This window comes from Aphelocoma coerulescens, chromosome 7, assembly GCF_041296385.1.
Source record: "Aphelocoma coerulescens isolate FSJ_1873_10779 chromosome 7, UR_Acoe_1.0, whole genome shotgun sequence".
NCBI lineage: Eukaryota > Metazoa > Chordata > Aves > Passeriformes > Corvidae > Aphelocoma > Aphelocoma coerulescens.
This window is the reverse complement of record NC_091021.1, coordinates 26,099,417-26,113,253: the sequence shown is the minus strand read 5'-3', so window position 1 is coordinate 26,113,253 and position 13,837 is coordinate 26,099,417. Positions and strand designations below refer to the sequence as shown.

Sequence of the window (13,837 nt, the reverse complement as noted above, 5' to 3'; positions counted from 1 at the left end):
TTAACATTTCTATTTCAGCTTAAAAAAAACAAAAACCAACAGGTTTAATGCCTTAACAACCAGGCTTGCTAGGACTACGTATAGAGATGTTTCTTAATTTCTGATGTTCACTTAGTGACCGGGAAGACCTGAATGGCAAATCAGTTTCCAGTACCTTGAAAAGAACGTATTTAATCTCCCTGAGGGATTGCTACCAAATTCATTTGGAAGGACTTCTCAGTGTGACATATGGATACGTTGATAAAATGCAACTCAGTGTCACATTCTTACTTACTGGGAACAATCACCTTTATTCATTCTAATACCTAATGGAGTGATGATAGCATTTTAATAAAGCCCCCTGTAATTCATATTTAACATAAATAAGATTTTATATTGTATTTCAATCAAATTACACTTTCTGCCATTTTTTACTGTCAATTTTTGTTTTCTTCTCCATTCATAAGTTTTTGTTTCACAAATGCATGTGAGACCCTCAGGGCTCTCCATACCTTTTCTCATATTCCTGTAATGTACTGCATAAATAGAGCCTTGTGCTCAGAATTTCTTCCATAGAGCTGAAATATCTCAATTCCCTTCTGTTCAGCAGCAGCACAACTCACCTACCAGAACAAAAGTTGAAGAATCAGAGATTATTACATCTCTCAGTTTTCTGGTAAAGGGATAAAGACCATTGTTCCATGCAGGGAGCTGAGGACTCTCTCAGTCTTTCTTCATGCATGACATGAGTGATGCTTCTGACACCAGGACGCAAGAAAGAAAAATGAAAAATGGAAGGCATAGCACAGAATCAGGAACAAGCTGATTCCCCTGAACAGCAAGATGCTGAAAACTTGCCAAAAGCCCCCACAGAACTATTTTTCTTTGTCTTCTCATTCAATACCTCTCTTACCTTCTTCCCTGCAAAGAAACATCTGGCAGTTGTGTTTAACCAGATCTCTCATCTCTGCAACTTCACTGACTGCAATGAAAAATGGATTACAGGCACAAGGATAAGACCAAATAGTTCAGGATCAGATTACTTCAAACCTTATCAGACCCACCAAGTCAGCTTGCTCCTTGCCCCACTCACAGGTATAAGTTACATGGGCTTTGAAAGCCTGTCCCCATTTTTTCATTTTGTTGCAGGCCTCAAGTCCTATTTTCATCCTCTCCTGCTGTAGGATTGGGAATTTTCTTATTAGACTCTGGCTGACTTTTTCATGGTTAGAGTCTTCAGGGGAGAGAGGAGACTGTTGTTGTTTTGGTTGTGCTTGTTTTTTCCCCATAAAAAAAAAATAAAATAAAATTTGACAAAACTGGAGTTTTGTTAAACTCCAGTTGGTCAGGCTTTTTGGTAAGAAAGATAATGGAATAGTTGTGAGTGAAGGTCACATTCTCAAAGAAGATCAGCCTCCCTCCCCAAAGCATAGGTATTACCTCAGGCCTGGTTCCTACGGTATATCACCGTGTCCCGCAGCCATAGGGAGGAGGAGGAGAGAAGATCCAGCAGGCAGGAATTGTGCAGCAAGATTGATTCATTTAATTATTTTACAAACTCTTTTATAGACTTTTTTCTTCATAGTCTAATTGGACAAAGGACCAGCCACCCCTTGGGGGTGATTGGCTAAAATCCTAAAACATCCATTGTCAAAATATTTTTTTTACTATACCATAAACAAGACTTTTCAAGGTTGCAGGTGTTCGGTTGCTTACATTCCCTGCTACCTCTTCTGTGAGAGAGAAAAGTCTCTCACGGACTTAGAAAATAGCAAGAAAATCCCCGCTAGCAGCATTTTTGTACCTACACATAGGGGCGTTGAAGATTTAAAAGAAAACAGGACCAGAATATTGTTCTGACAGGGATCAAATAATACCTTTTCTATAAACCAAATTCTTGGCCAAAGTTGAATTGTTTTTGAAAAAAAAAAAAAAAAAAAATCTGTGAACTCCTCATAATTGTCTCCTCTCTGAAATAAAGAGTAAATAAATAATCAGTCTGAAGAAAAAGCATTTTTAATCAGATGAATAAGAGGCCATTATCCACTGAAACAATTTTTTTCCAGCAGTTCTGTGTTGTACAGTAAAATTTGATACACTAAAAAAGACGAAGTAACATTTTGTTCCATCTTCCCTCTGCAGGTACCTTCATGAAATGTGTTTGTGTCATTTTAGCTAATAAATGCCGTGGTGCCATCCGGCTAGCCCGCTGTCCTGGCACCGGGCAACCTTCTGCCTGCTCCAAACAGGGAGGACAGAGACCGATTGCGGCACAGGAGGGCAGGAGAAGCGAAGCACCCGCTCGGGTTCCCCTTGCCCACCGATGGCAAGTGGAGGTAGGAAGGAAGTGGAGGGACTTCTTGGTGGGGGAAAAGGGTTTATTGGAGAGAAGAATCCACGGACAAAGCCAAAGAAATGTGGCTTGCAGTGGGTCTTGTACCCCCACCATATGGGCGTGGGAAACACACCCATGTAACCAATGGAACATCAGCCAGGGGGTGTTACCAAATTACAGCAAATGGGAGAGGGGGTAGGTGGGGAGGAGTAACAAGGGCCAATTAGCTACTGGGGAACATAGAACTCTCTGGAAAGACAGCCAAATATGAGAAATAAGGGGAGGGCAGGGCTGCAGCCAATGGTTTATATATTTTTCACAGCCTTTTGAATGCTCAAGGCTTTTGAGCTGTGGAAGCATTAAACCAATGGACCTTTTGGTCCACTTAATTTGTCTAATCATGGCTCACCACAAATAAACACTCCTGTGCAGTGTCTTCCAGGGTCTTGCCCCCTCCCTCTATGTGAATTGTATTTAAGGTGGAGCTGGAAAAATATATATAATCTTTCGTTGTCTAGCTCTGAGTCCAGGCAAAAGCTCCCATCTTCCAAAGGCTCTTTTTCATTTTATTGATATTATTATGGCAAATTAAACTGCTGAGAAAATCCTATGAAGTTTCGTAAAATTGTACATTTAGGCTGTATCTCTCTCAAGGTGGAATTCCCAGCCAAAAAGACAACAGAGTCTACAATGAACTGGAAAAGCAGGAATGAGAGACTCCGTTCGTTCCATGAGGAACACGTCTGAGTGTGCCCTGGTTTGCCCTGGGATTTTAATAAACAGGGGGGTCATGGGGCTTTTGCTTGTTTCTTTGTTGGCATTTGGAGGTTTTTTCTAACGGCAGTATAGCCCAGCTGGCAAAATTCCTGATAGAAGTAAAATAAAATAACCTCTCTAAAGATACAAAGCCTCCTATTTCAGCTGCTGGGATGCAGAACATATATCCATTGCTTTTGCATGTCAGTGGCTGCTCTGGCTGCTAAACTAGTCTAGTCCAAATAGTATTTGGACCTATAGGCAACACCTGAGCGTAAAAGAACAGCAGTAAAGAGTTCTCCATACCTTGGGAGTTTGCCAGTCTCTGACTATGTGATTCTGCCTATGTTTTCTGGGTTCTTGCTGACAGTGAGTGAAACAGCAACACGTCTCACATGTGTACTCTGACCAGCGCCTGTAGTTACACAGCACTTTGCTGAAACAGCCTTGTGTAATACAGGACTTCACATTCCAGCTAACAGGACAAGATAGCAATACAAATCATATTTCTTAATTCTAATGCTAAGCCCATATAGAGAAAATTAAGGTTTGTTCCACTGTACTCATTAACACCATTCTGAACAAGATCAGGGAGTTATTTTTATCCCCAGATGTGTATGCTCTAATTCTGGATCATTTGAGAGACAGAAGCTCTATAACAGAGCAGCTGCTTCATCCCACTGCTATCACAAGGAGCTCTGATGGCTCATGTCTCAGCAATCAATAACCTCCACACCAACATCTGCCACCAATTTGTGAGGGCCATCAGCTACTGACAGAATAGTTTCCAGAGGGTCTTATCACCTGCAATTGAAACAGCAAAGATGGACTCTGCATTAACTTTGACAACGGCCACAGATGCTGGACAGAGGCTGTAACTTGAAGGAGCAATTGGATCAGATGCAGTAAAACCAGAGCAACCTATGATCTTGAAATGCTGTGTTGGTGGGTGAACACACAAAAACATGGGCCTGGGAAGGCAATGAATGGTCCCCTGGTACCTTAGGAATGGTGAAAAGTGAATTCATACTGCCTAGCAGTAAACACAGCTATATACTTGTATTCAAGAGCAGCATGACCACAAAGACAGGCTGAATTAACCCAGCCCCACCTATCTGTGGTTGTTCAAACTCAGCTAGAACAAGTCAAAGAGAAATCTCTTCTGACAGCTGAGTCAGAAAGCAGCAGGAATTGATGGTAGTCACTTGCTGTGAAGATCAAGCTGTGGTTCTCACAAATATTTTATCACCATATAGCACCAAAAAACCTTTCCATGAATTTCTCTGCACCTGCACACTGACAGGCAAGGTCCAAGCAGGACCTCCCTGTAAAAGCTGTTTTCTTGTTTGTATCCAGGGGTTTTACTCAGCCCACAAGCAGCTGGTATAAACTAACACAGATCCCTTCACTTCAGTGCCATTCACTTCAGCTACTTTGACTCAAAAAAAAAAAACCCAAAACCCACAAACAACAAAACCAAGAACAAAAAACTTTAGCAGTGTAAATTTGTCAAGGACCAATGAACACATTGAAAAATGAGATCTGGATGAAGAGAAGTTATAAAAGGCTTGAATCCAATACTTAGGACTGAGTGTACTTTTTGTTAGGCTTCCAAGAAAAATTAATATTGCAATAGGTAAACTGGAGAATGAAAATGACCTTAAACGCAGCAAAAAAACAGCATCTTTTAAAGCAGAAGGTTGTGATCCTTTCTAAATTATGTTGGCAGAGTCTTAATTTTGCAGAACTGATGGCTTTTATCTCCTCAGCACAGTTAATCTGACAATGTGCTACTGTAATTATAAGCCAAGGCAAACTTGCATGCATTATTGGGAGAGTATCAGGGAAAAAAAAGGAAGAAATATGCTATTGTGCATTAATGACTTCATTAAACAAAATTTTCAGGATTTTGTGATGGAGGACTGAAATGATGGGCAAGAATTATCTTCTTCGAACATCTGGGAGCAGAGCACAGCTGGCTCTCGATTGGAGCTTGGCACTCAGCGTGCTATGAGACATACTTCAGTACATAAGAGAGGCTCTTATAAAGCTGAATCATTTGGGCAATTAACACTCAAAGCAATTTTCACACAAGCCCTTGATATATGAAATTTGAGTTTTCCATAAGTGACAGGCAGGCTGCTGTATGCAGACAGCGCCAGCTTTGCTGTAGCACTTCAAGGTTTATGAGGGGGAAAATGCGTTCAAAGATGGAAGGTGCTTTAAACAAGTTTTTCTGCTCTTTTGGAAAGGAGGACTTACTGACAATGTTTTACTATTATGGGCCTGTCTAAAGTTAGTTACTTCACAGGAATATTCACATCAAGGGGAAAATCTTGGACGTTTTACGTCACAGGAGTGTAACGTCTTAGAGGACCAAAAAAATAATTTTTATTGATTTTTTCACCTCTTGCACGAAATCTTCTTTGGGTGTAAGCTAGAGAGTCTCTCTTAAGAAGGCAATTGTTCACATTTTCTGTGGAGAGCAACAGCGTGGCAAGAAATTGAAACAGATGAGAAAAAAATATGGATTTTACAAGTGCAATTTCTTTTGATCAAAATTCGTGGAAAGTCATTGATTTAGAAAAAATACATTTTAAAAAGCCAACTATATTTAAGTTTCCTATTACTGTTAAAAGGCCACATACTGTATAGTTTCTGACTCAGAATTCCCAGTGATCTAGGAGCTGACTGATGGAACAATCATGCTTCAAATGGTTAATCTTGTTCGTATGGCAGTCAGGAATTACTGCAGGCAGGAAAGGAGGGTAAAACTTGGAGTTAGTCACAGACAAGATTAGAAATGGAAAATAGAATTTGTTCTACCATTATACATAACCCAAGAATTTTGCAAAGTAAACATATCACCCTTAAATTTAAAGCATAAAATAAATAAAAATAAGAGGAATAAAATAAGAGGAAAATCAACATTCTTCTGCCCTGTCTTCCAATCTGTGAACTGCAGGTGAAGGTCCAATGTCCATGAAATTAGTTTTGTTTATTTTTTAATTATTATGGGGGGGGGGGGGGGTTGTTGTTTGGTTTGGGTTTTTTCTTTTTAATTAAGTGCAGGACTGAGTGAAATAGAATCCAGAAGAATACTCTAAATTTTGCTGCTCTTTTGGTTCTGCAGAGTAGTGATTTCAGGTGCTCTTTGAACTGGAATACAGTGATTTAGTAGCAGTACAAGGAAGGTTATTTAGAAGACAAAGCTACATAGAGCAGTTTCTGCCCACTGTTCTGCCCTTAAACTATCAGCTGGTTTTGATAAAGCTGCTCAATTTCCACAAAGATAACTGAGGACAGAATCTGCCTGAAGCCCCCTGACTTGATTAGAATTTTTAAGTCATAGTTGAACCCTATCTTCAGAAGCAGCCTTCCTATCAGTAGCAGCTTCAAAGTAAGCTATAGAGATACACAGCTGGGTCCTTTAGACCTAACAGAAAATTGAACAGAGGTGAGTTTGAGAGGTAAACCTCTGCTCTTGAGGTATCTCAGAAAGCCTGGATTTACTGACCAGCAGGGTCAATACCAAAGACTTTATTTATGCATTGCTGCTAAGACTGACAATAACACTTTGCCATTAAGTGCCTCAAACTCATTTCACCTAAACTCATATTCCACCAAAGCTATTTTAGGCTTCAATGACCAGAAGCATTTTATCAATGACTCAGAACTCCCAGCACACTTTGCTTCTTAGCACTGACTCAATTGCTGCACACCTGCACTTCATTCCCCAAAATACTGCTATTATCCAAGAGTCACGAATCCTACCAGTCACCTAGGGTTTGCAATCTAACACAGCAACTAGGTATAGTTAACTTTCTGTGCTTGCTTCCACTAGGGAGTAAATCCTCTCTTATTTAGCAAATAGTCACAGCTGGGAAAAAGATTTTATAAGGAAGTTTTTCAGTCATCCTCTGATTTGACTAGAGGGGTGCAAATCAGCATGGTGTTCATTTGGGTTTCAGAATGTACTTGTAGCCAAAGATGAAATATGGAGAAAAGTTTCAAGGAAGAAAAACTGCAGTGTGAAAATACAGTGATGTTTGGTGAAGAGGACCTAAAAATCTCTCTTCTTGGAGAACATGGTACTCTGAATTAAAAGAGCAGGTCCATATTTCTGTATAATTTTCTATGGCTTTTCTATGTAAGGCTGTTTTCCTGGCAGACCATGATACTTAGAGGGGGAGCAATTTTTTCCACCCTCCTTTTCTTTCCCTGCTCACCTCATCCAGTGTGGAGTGGACTTTTCAGTCAGATCTCAGCACTGCACCATTCCCCTTGAGGAATGAGCTACACCAGGCACAGCTCACACACTCTGGTCTTCTGAGCAGTGCCTCTTCTACCCCACTCTCTTGTTGTTACCCTGCTACCAACATGTTGATTTTGTCCAGCCCTTGTTTCTTTGCTGCTAGAGTGGTTGCTTCCCACCAGTGAATACCAAGTCTGCTTCCCTGTGTGGTGAGCTTTTCTTTCAGCTTTTTTTGTCTCTAGTTGATTCAGGCCAACAAATCTCTCTCACCTTCCTTGTAGTGACATCCCAGTAAACTTCAGAAGCAGTTAGAGGCTGACTCTGGTGATGTAGGGAATGTGTGTAGCTCTGTAAGAAGGTAAGAGTAATATAAAAGAGCTGTAGTGGAACAGAGAAAGATCCATGTAACTTGGTACCTCATCTCCAAATGTTTACCGATAGCAGGTATATAAGGGAAGACTACAAGAACAGAGGAACCTTGCAGTGCAATTTCTCTAAAATATACTCTGAATATTTATGATTTAGAGATTTCTCATATCAGAGGAAGGCTGTATTCTCAGATTGTAAGGGTTTTCCTTCATTAATTTTTTTAATTCATTAATAATACGTTCTATTTTGAATTAACATAATTCTTTTTTTGTCTCAGACATGCTAAAGCAAAAAGCTACACAATTTAATAAAGCAGTACTTTCTTTTCTTTGTTCTGAACCTGTCCCTGAGTTTCTCAGCAGACTTCTGATAGTCTTTTCATCAGAACATATGACCAAGAGTTATTTCTATTAACTTCCTTGGTGGTCCTTGGAAGTCCTGTCCACCTTCTGCATGGTTATTTAAAACAGTAGCAGTAACATGACCTGTCTTGCGTGAGGAAAACTACAGTGGCAGTTTCAAAAAATGTTGAATTAGCTAGAAAGTTACACTCTAGATTTTTTTGTATTGCTTTCAACTTCTGTTCAATGAGTCTTTTAAAGCTTGACATCTATTCTCTGCATAATGCAGTCAGCAAGACACTACTTTTGTGGCAGCAGCTTTATTCAAGAAGATAACACTCTGCAATCCATGGCTTCTATGCAACAGACAGCATTTTAATCTTCATGTTATTATAGACCACTAGAGGGTTTTCAGGACTGTCTTCATGAATAGTTTTGATAGTAAAAAAAAAAAAAAAAAACAACTATATTCGGCTTACACACTTTGTAGTAAAGCTGTTCTCTTCCCCAGATAACGAACAGAACTCATTGGACTGAACTAATTTGCAAGGCGAAACACTGACGGATACATAAGAGACTTGAGCCCTAAGTTTGTCTTATTTTGGGTGGACTTGGTTATGGTATCCAGATAAACTGGTGGCAGGAATTTCTGCTAACACAAAACAGCTGCAGGCTGCAGATGGGGTAAATTCTAGTCATGGTGGTAGCAAATTTCTCACCAGCATGGGAACATTATCAGAATGTTTCACCCATCAGAGTTTCACACATCACTCTGCAGCTTCTTTTCACAATCATAAAGCTATTCTTTACCATGGTTAAGTAGGACTTCTCGTCTTTTCATGAAACATGAATCAGCTCTGCATTAGAACCAGGGAATTACAAGCCTGTAGATTTCCTAGTCCACCTTCCTATGGGGTATCATATCAGTTAGTTGGAGGTAAATATAGAATTGCTCCTCAGTGATTTGATGAGTAAAGATCAATAAGGGTAGTTACAGATTTTACTTTGAAAGTTTGGTCCATCTAACAAAGTGCATTTTCATTAAGTGTAAAAATACTGATCTAAAGAAGTGAGGAACAGAACGCTGGGAACAAGTGTGATGTGTTTATAGTTCATAACAACAAAACAACTCAACATACTTTGCAAGGGTGATATAATGAGTGAACAAACTCGTTCCTTGGATGCACCAGCAGACAAGCACTGCAATGATTTTTTTTCCCTATTTGGCCCTGCTCACCTGATGCTGACACATTTCCTGCATAGTGAAATGACATATCCAGTTCTGGTGTTGACATTTTAAAGAGGATGTTGAAAAACTACAGGGTGTGTAGGGAGGAGTCACAAACATAGCTCAAGGGATGGAGTAAAATATTTATGGGGAGAGAATTTGATCTTATCTCAAAGTGGACTTGAGATAACCATGATTAGTGCATAAGTAACCTTCCTCAAGAGAAAATACAATATTCTAAATCATCTTTTAATCTTGCAGAGAAAGGCATAACAGAAAATGTATGGAAATTGAAATTGAGCTAATTCATATTAAATATTTTTAATGAGTGTGATTAACCCTTGAAATGCACAGAATCAGAGCATAGCAAGTTCTTGATCTCTGTGCCTGTGTCTGTTAATACTTTTTAAACAAACCAGGGTCTCATCAGCAAAGTTATAATCTTTCAGCCTAGATGTGGGCTTAAATGGATCACAGTCACACTTTTATGGATTCAGGTCAAGACTGGCTGTCTTACACATTTCTGAAGCAATATGTAAGCCAAAACAGTACAGGCTGTTGGACTCCCTCCAGGAATAAGAGTGTGAGATTGACTGGCCAAGCACTTGGTCTTTTCCATCCAAGGGTTATGTTTTGGTCAGCACATCTACAAATTGGCACAGCCTTCCCTGTTCACAAAATGTATTGAATACCCACACTTGCCCAAAGCAAACCTGCTTGCAAAAAGCACTTATCTTCATGGAGGGCAAGTACTGCAAGAAGTAATACAACTGTGTACAGCTGTGCACAGTACAGCTGTGCCTCATGAATGAGTGAAGCCAGTAGCTATTGCTTCCTGAAATAAAAATGCAGGAGGCCTATCAGCTTCTCAGGTGCTGTTTAACCTGCAGGTATTGTTGTTTGTGTTGCTTTACACAAAAACGTGTTGCAGTGTTGTCTCTCACTCCAGCACATATAGCATTGCTAATTATCCCATCATGTACTACATATATAAATAGCCCAGGTAGTGCCATTTTACATTATCTAGAAGAGAACCTCTGTAGCCTGGGTAGGGTATAGAATTGCTTGAAAAGAAAAGCAGGTCACTTTAAAGACAGATGCCGTAATTTCTCTGCACACACTTCAGACACTATGGTTTGCTTGAATCAATTCAGTAGAGAAGGAAAATAGGAATGACAAATAGGGTGATGAAAGAGATGAATTAATGAGTAGTCTTATTGCTGAGAATTCACCTAAAGCAGAGATGTAGAAGCTGATGCAAATACTACTTGCCTCAGATTCTCCTAGAAACAATACTTCACAGCTCCCCCCTCCAAATTAAATCCATAACTTGAATCCTTTTTTCCTGCCTGCAAAAGGTCATATTTCATTGTTGCAAACCAAATGGCTTCTTCTAGAACCCTGCCTTAGGGGCCTCATGTGTGTACACTTGAGCTCTACCCCACAGCTGAGAAATTCTGCTGTATCTGATCTGGGATGCTTACTCAGCTTTGGTGCAATGGCAGACTTTGTATGGAAGATTATGCCTGATGAATGGGACTCCCAAATTTCAAGTTGAGATTTCCAGGTTTTAAATAGATAAAATTAGGAAGAAACTGTGAAACACATGATGGTTTGGGTAATTTGTGCTCATGCATATGTATGGAACAGCTAGAAATTCTGGACAAATGTCCTACATCCTCAAATTCTGTCTAGGTAAGATTTCCAAGCAGTAAATGTATCTAAATGGGAAAATATGTTTAAAAGAATATCATTATTAATCTAAGCATCTGTAAGAAAATATTAGAAAAACTGGGAAGTGCAGACCTATCACTTGAAGGGGGACTTGACAGAGAAAGTTATTAACCAAGTTGAGGAAAGGAAAATTCAGTCCTAATGAAAATTTGCTGATAGTGAGATACTGTGCCACACAGTCGAATCACTGAAAGGAGGCGCTGTGGGGCTCATTTCACAGCTGAAGAATGAAGAGAATAATCCCAGTTAGATACTGGGAAAAGGAGGTGACACAGGGGTCTGAAATTTGTTTCATCTTTTTCCAAGTTCCATAATCATTTTTGGCATCACAATCGTTTATCTGCAGTACATCTTGCTTGTGCTGTGTGTCTGGTATGCAAGGAGGAATCATTTTCTGGGAGGCAGATGGATTATTACCATAGCCAGCTTGGTTCCAGAAACACCATTTGGTTCCCTTGTGGCAAAAAAGCTGGAAGTTCTTCCATGCAGGTTGTCATACATGAACATAGGTAGCACAGGTTACTGAAATGAGGTCTGTGATCTTCCAAGGATGCTTCATTCTGAGATTGGCTCCTGCTTGTTCTCAGGTAGCTAATTTTGCTTTAAGATATGGAAAGAATAAATATTTTCCTGGTGTTTCTTTTCCCATTGAATAGCCATATGGATTGCCACAGGGAGAGTTGATTGACAACAGGAGTGAAGACAGTCCAGCTCAGAGTGCATTAAAGGGTGGTTCCTCTCCTTCAGGGTGTCATCTCTGGAAATCTGAGACCTCCTGTCCAAAGGCAACCACAGGAATTCTTCAGAATGTAATAAAGGGGTCTTGACAAGAAGGTGAGGAGTCACTAAGTGGATTAAGTGGAATCTGAACGAATAGCTCTTAAAATGTACTCCTGGACAAGATGACACTACCATAGAAGGAAGCACTTCTATACAGGAATAAAATTTCTGTAGTGTTGGATGTGAAGATTTTCCCCAAATTTGCGCTGAAATTACACACATTTTGTGTCACAAATTCTTTAAGCTGAGAAGGCTCCAAAACAACCTTAGCATATTATTTTCTGGGCAAACACATGTAAAAGGAATGCTGTAAATCTCATCCATTCCTTGAGACGACACTCAGACACCTGCATGTCTCACGGCAGAACCAAAGATTTTAAAACTTTCATGCAGTTGTCCAGGGAATTTTTCATGCATGTCTCAGGCTCTATTTGCTATGCAAATTGAATAGCAGCATGCCCAAAATAACTTACGTGTATCTGCCTATTTGCAAATTGAACAATGTAAGTTAATAGGCAGCAGAAAACTGGGTCCCCACAGCAAAGTACAGAGATCTACAAGTTATAAATCAGCAGGACCTCTCTGGTGCTGCCTCGTAACTCAGTTGCCCAATGAAATTACCTCCCATCTTGCATACCTCTGGCAAATTTGCTTTTCATCTGCCAGTCTTTCTGACACCACCATTTGCAAATATACCACCCCTCCACAGGCTGGCTCCAAAACCCAAGGAAGTCAAGAGTAAACCTCTCATTTATTGCAGCAGCCTTTAGAGTAGGCAGGAAATAAACAGGCATATTGCACACGTTACCCTAGAGATGCTTTCCTTCATACCAAATTACTCAAGGTACGTTGCTGAGGAGTTCAAAATTGTTTTGATGGAAATGAATATGTGTCCTGAAAAATCAAGAGAGCTGGAGATGAAGTCCAGGAACTCAGAATGTAGCATGTACTGTGTGGATATTTTTCTAAAGATTAATTTACAGCACTTCCCAGGGGACTCAGCCTAAGCAGTTGTGACAGACCAGACAGAATAACCCTTTTATGCACATTACCTCAACTTCTAGCAACACTGCTGTGATGTTCTTCTTAAGCTTTTTGGTGTTTTAAAGAGAGATGGAAATTCTATTACCATTTTTAGCTTTCAAAAAAATGAAGCTGTCTTTGAAAGCAAAACTTTCAGCAAGAATGAGTCTATCTAAACTCCTACATTCTTAGCTGAAAAAATATAAGTTGAAACTACCTATTTAGATGTACCCGACTTAAAGTTTTATTTTCCATTCCATCAAAATTCAATTTGCAGATTGGTTTTTAGCAAAATAAATAAAACTGAAATTACTGATAATGCTTTGAAATTACAGTGGTGAATTTTCTTTTCACACCAACTCACAATCAAAATTGTTTCTATTAAACAGGTTTTGCACCTCTCACCTGATCTGTGCACTGAAAACATGACAAGATTATCCTTCCTTCCCACCTCCTGCCGAGCTTCCTGGAGTTAGGAGACCAAGACCGGGGTTTTCACCTCCTGTGTTAGCAGCTCATCACTGACACCTTCTTTTGTTCTGTTTGTGTCTATGCAGGCTGCTGCATTTTTAAATCCTTTAGCCAAGAAACTCTCATATTTCCTAGATCAGTGTTGCCTAGAGCAATGCTACAATGGGTCCCTGCCCTTTTCTTGGATGAAGTGCTTACTGCAGCTCTGGGAACTCTCATCTAAGCATGCACCATGCCTTTGACACAAAGCACTCTAAGCATTTTGCAACCCTAAATTTAGCGTTTGCTGGGCTATGAACTCAGCCCAATGGGCAGTACATGCCAAAAGTCCCGACACACTTCCTGCAAGGTAACACTGCAGTAGAAATAAGTGAAGAAGGGAGTATTTCTATACCTCCTCTGCATAGTTGTGCAGAAGTTTTTGTTCAGCATGAGTGCAAACAGTAGGATAGGGACCCTGGGGTTACTTTTGCAACTTTCCTTCCCTACCTAGCATAAACAAGTTCCTATTTATCTCAGTGTGGCTTTGTGAAAACTGAGACATTAAGATTCAAATGACTGAAAGG

General features: G+C 39.9%; 1 long non-coding RNA gene across 1 annotated transcript in view; it reads right to left on the bottom strand.

Moving 5' to 3' along the window:
- LOC138113116 (uncharacterized) overlaps positions 1–13,636 on the bottom strand; it is a 31,018-nt gene extending 17,382 nt beyond the window's left edge. The window contains exon 1 of the long non-coding RNA XR_011152006.1: positions 13,206–13,636. This is a non-coding gene — a long non-coding RNA (uncharacterized lncRNA). The remainder of the gene's footprint in view (positions 1–13,205) is intronic.
- Positions 13,637–13,837: the final 201 nt, after the last annotated feature.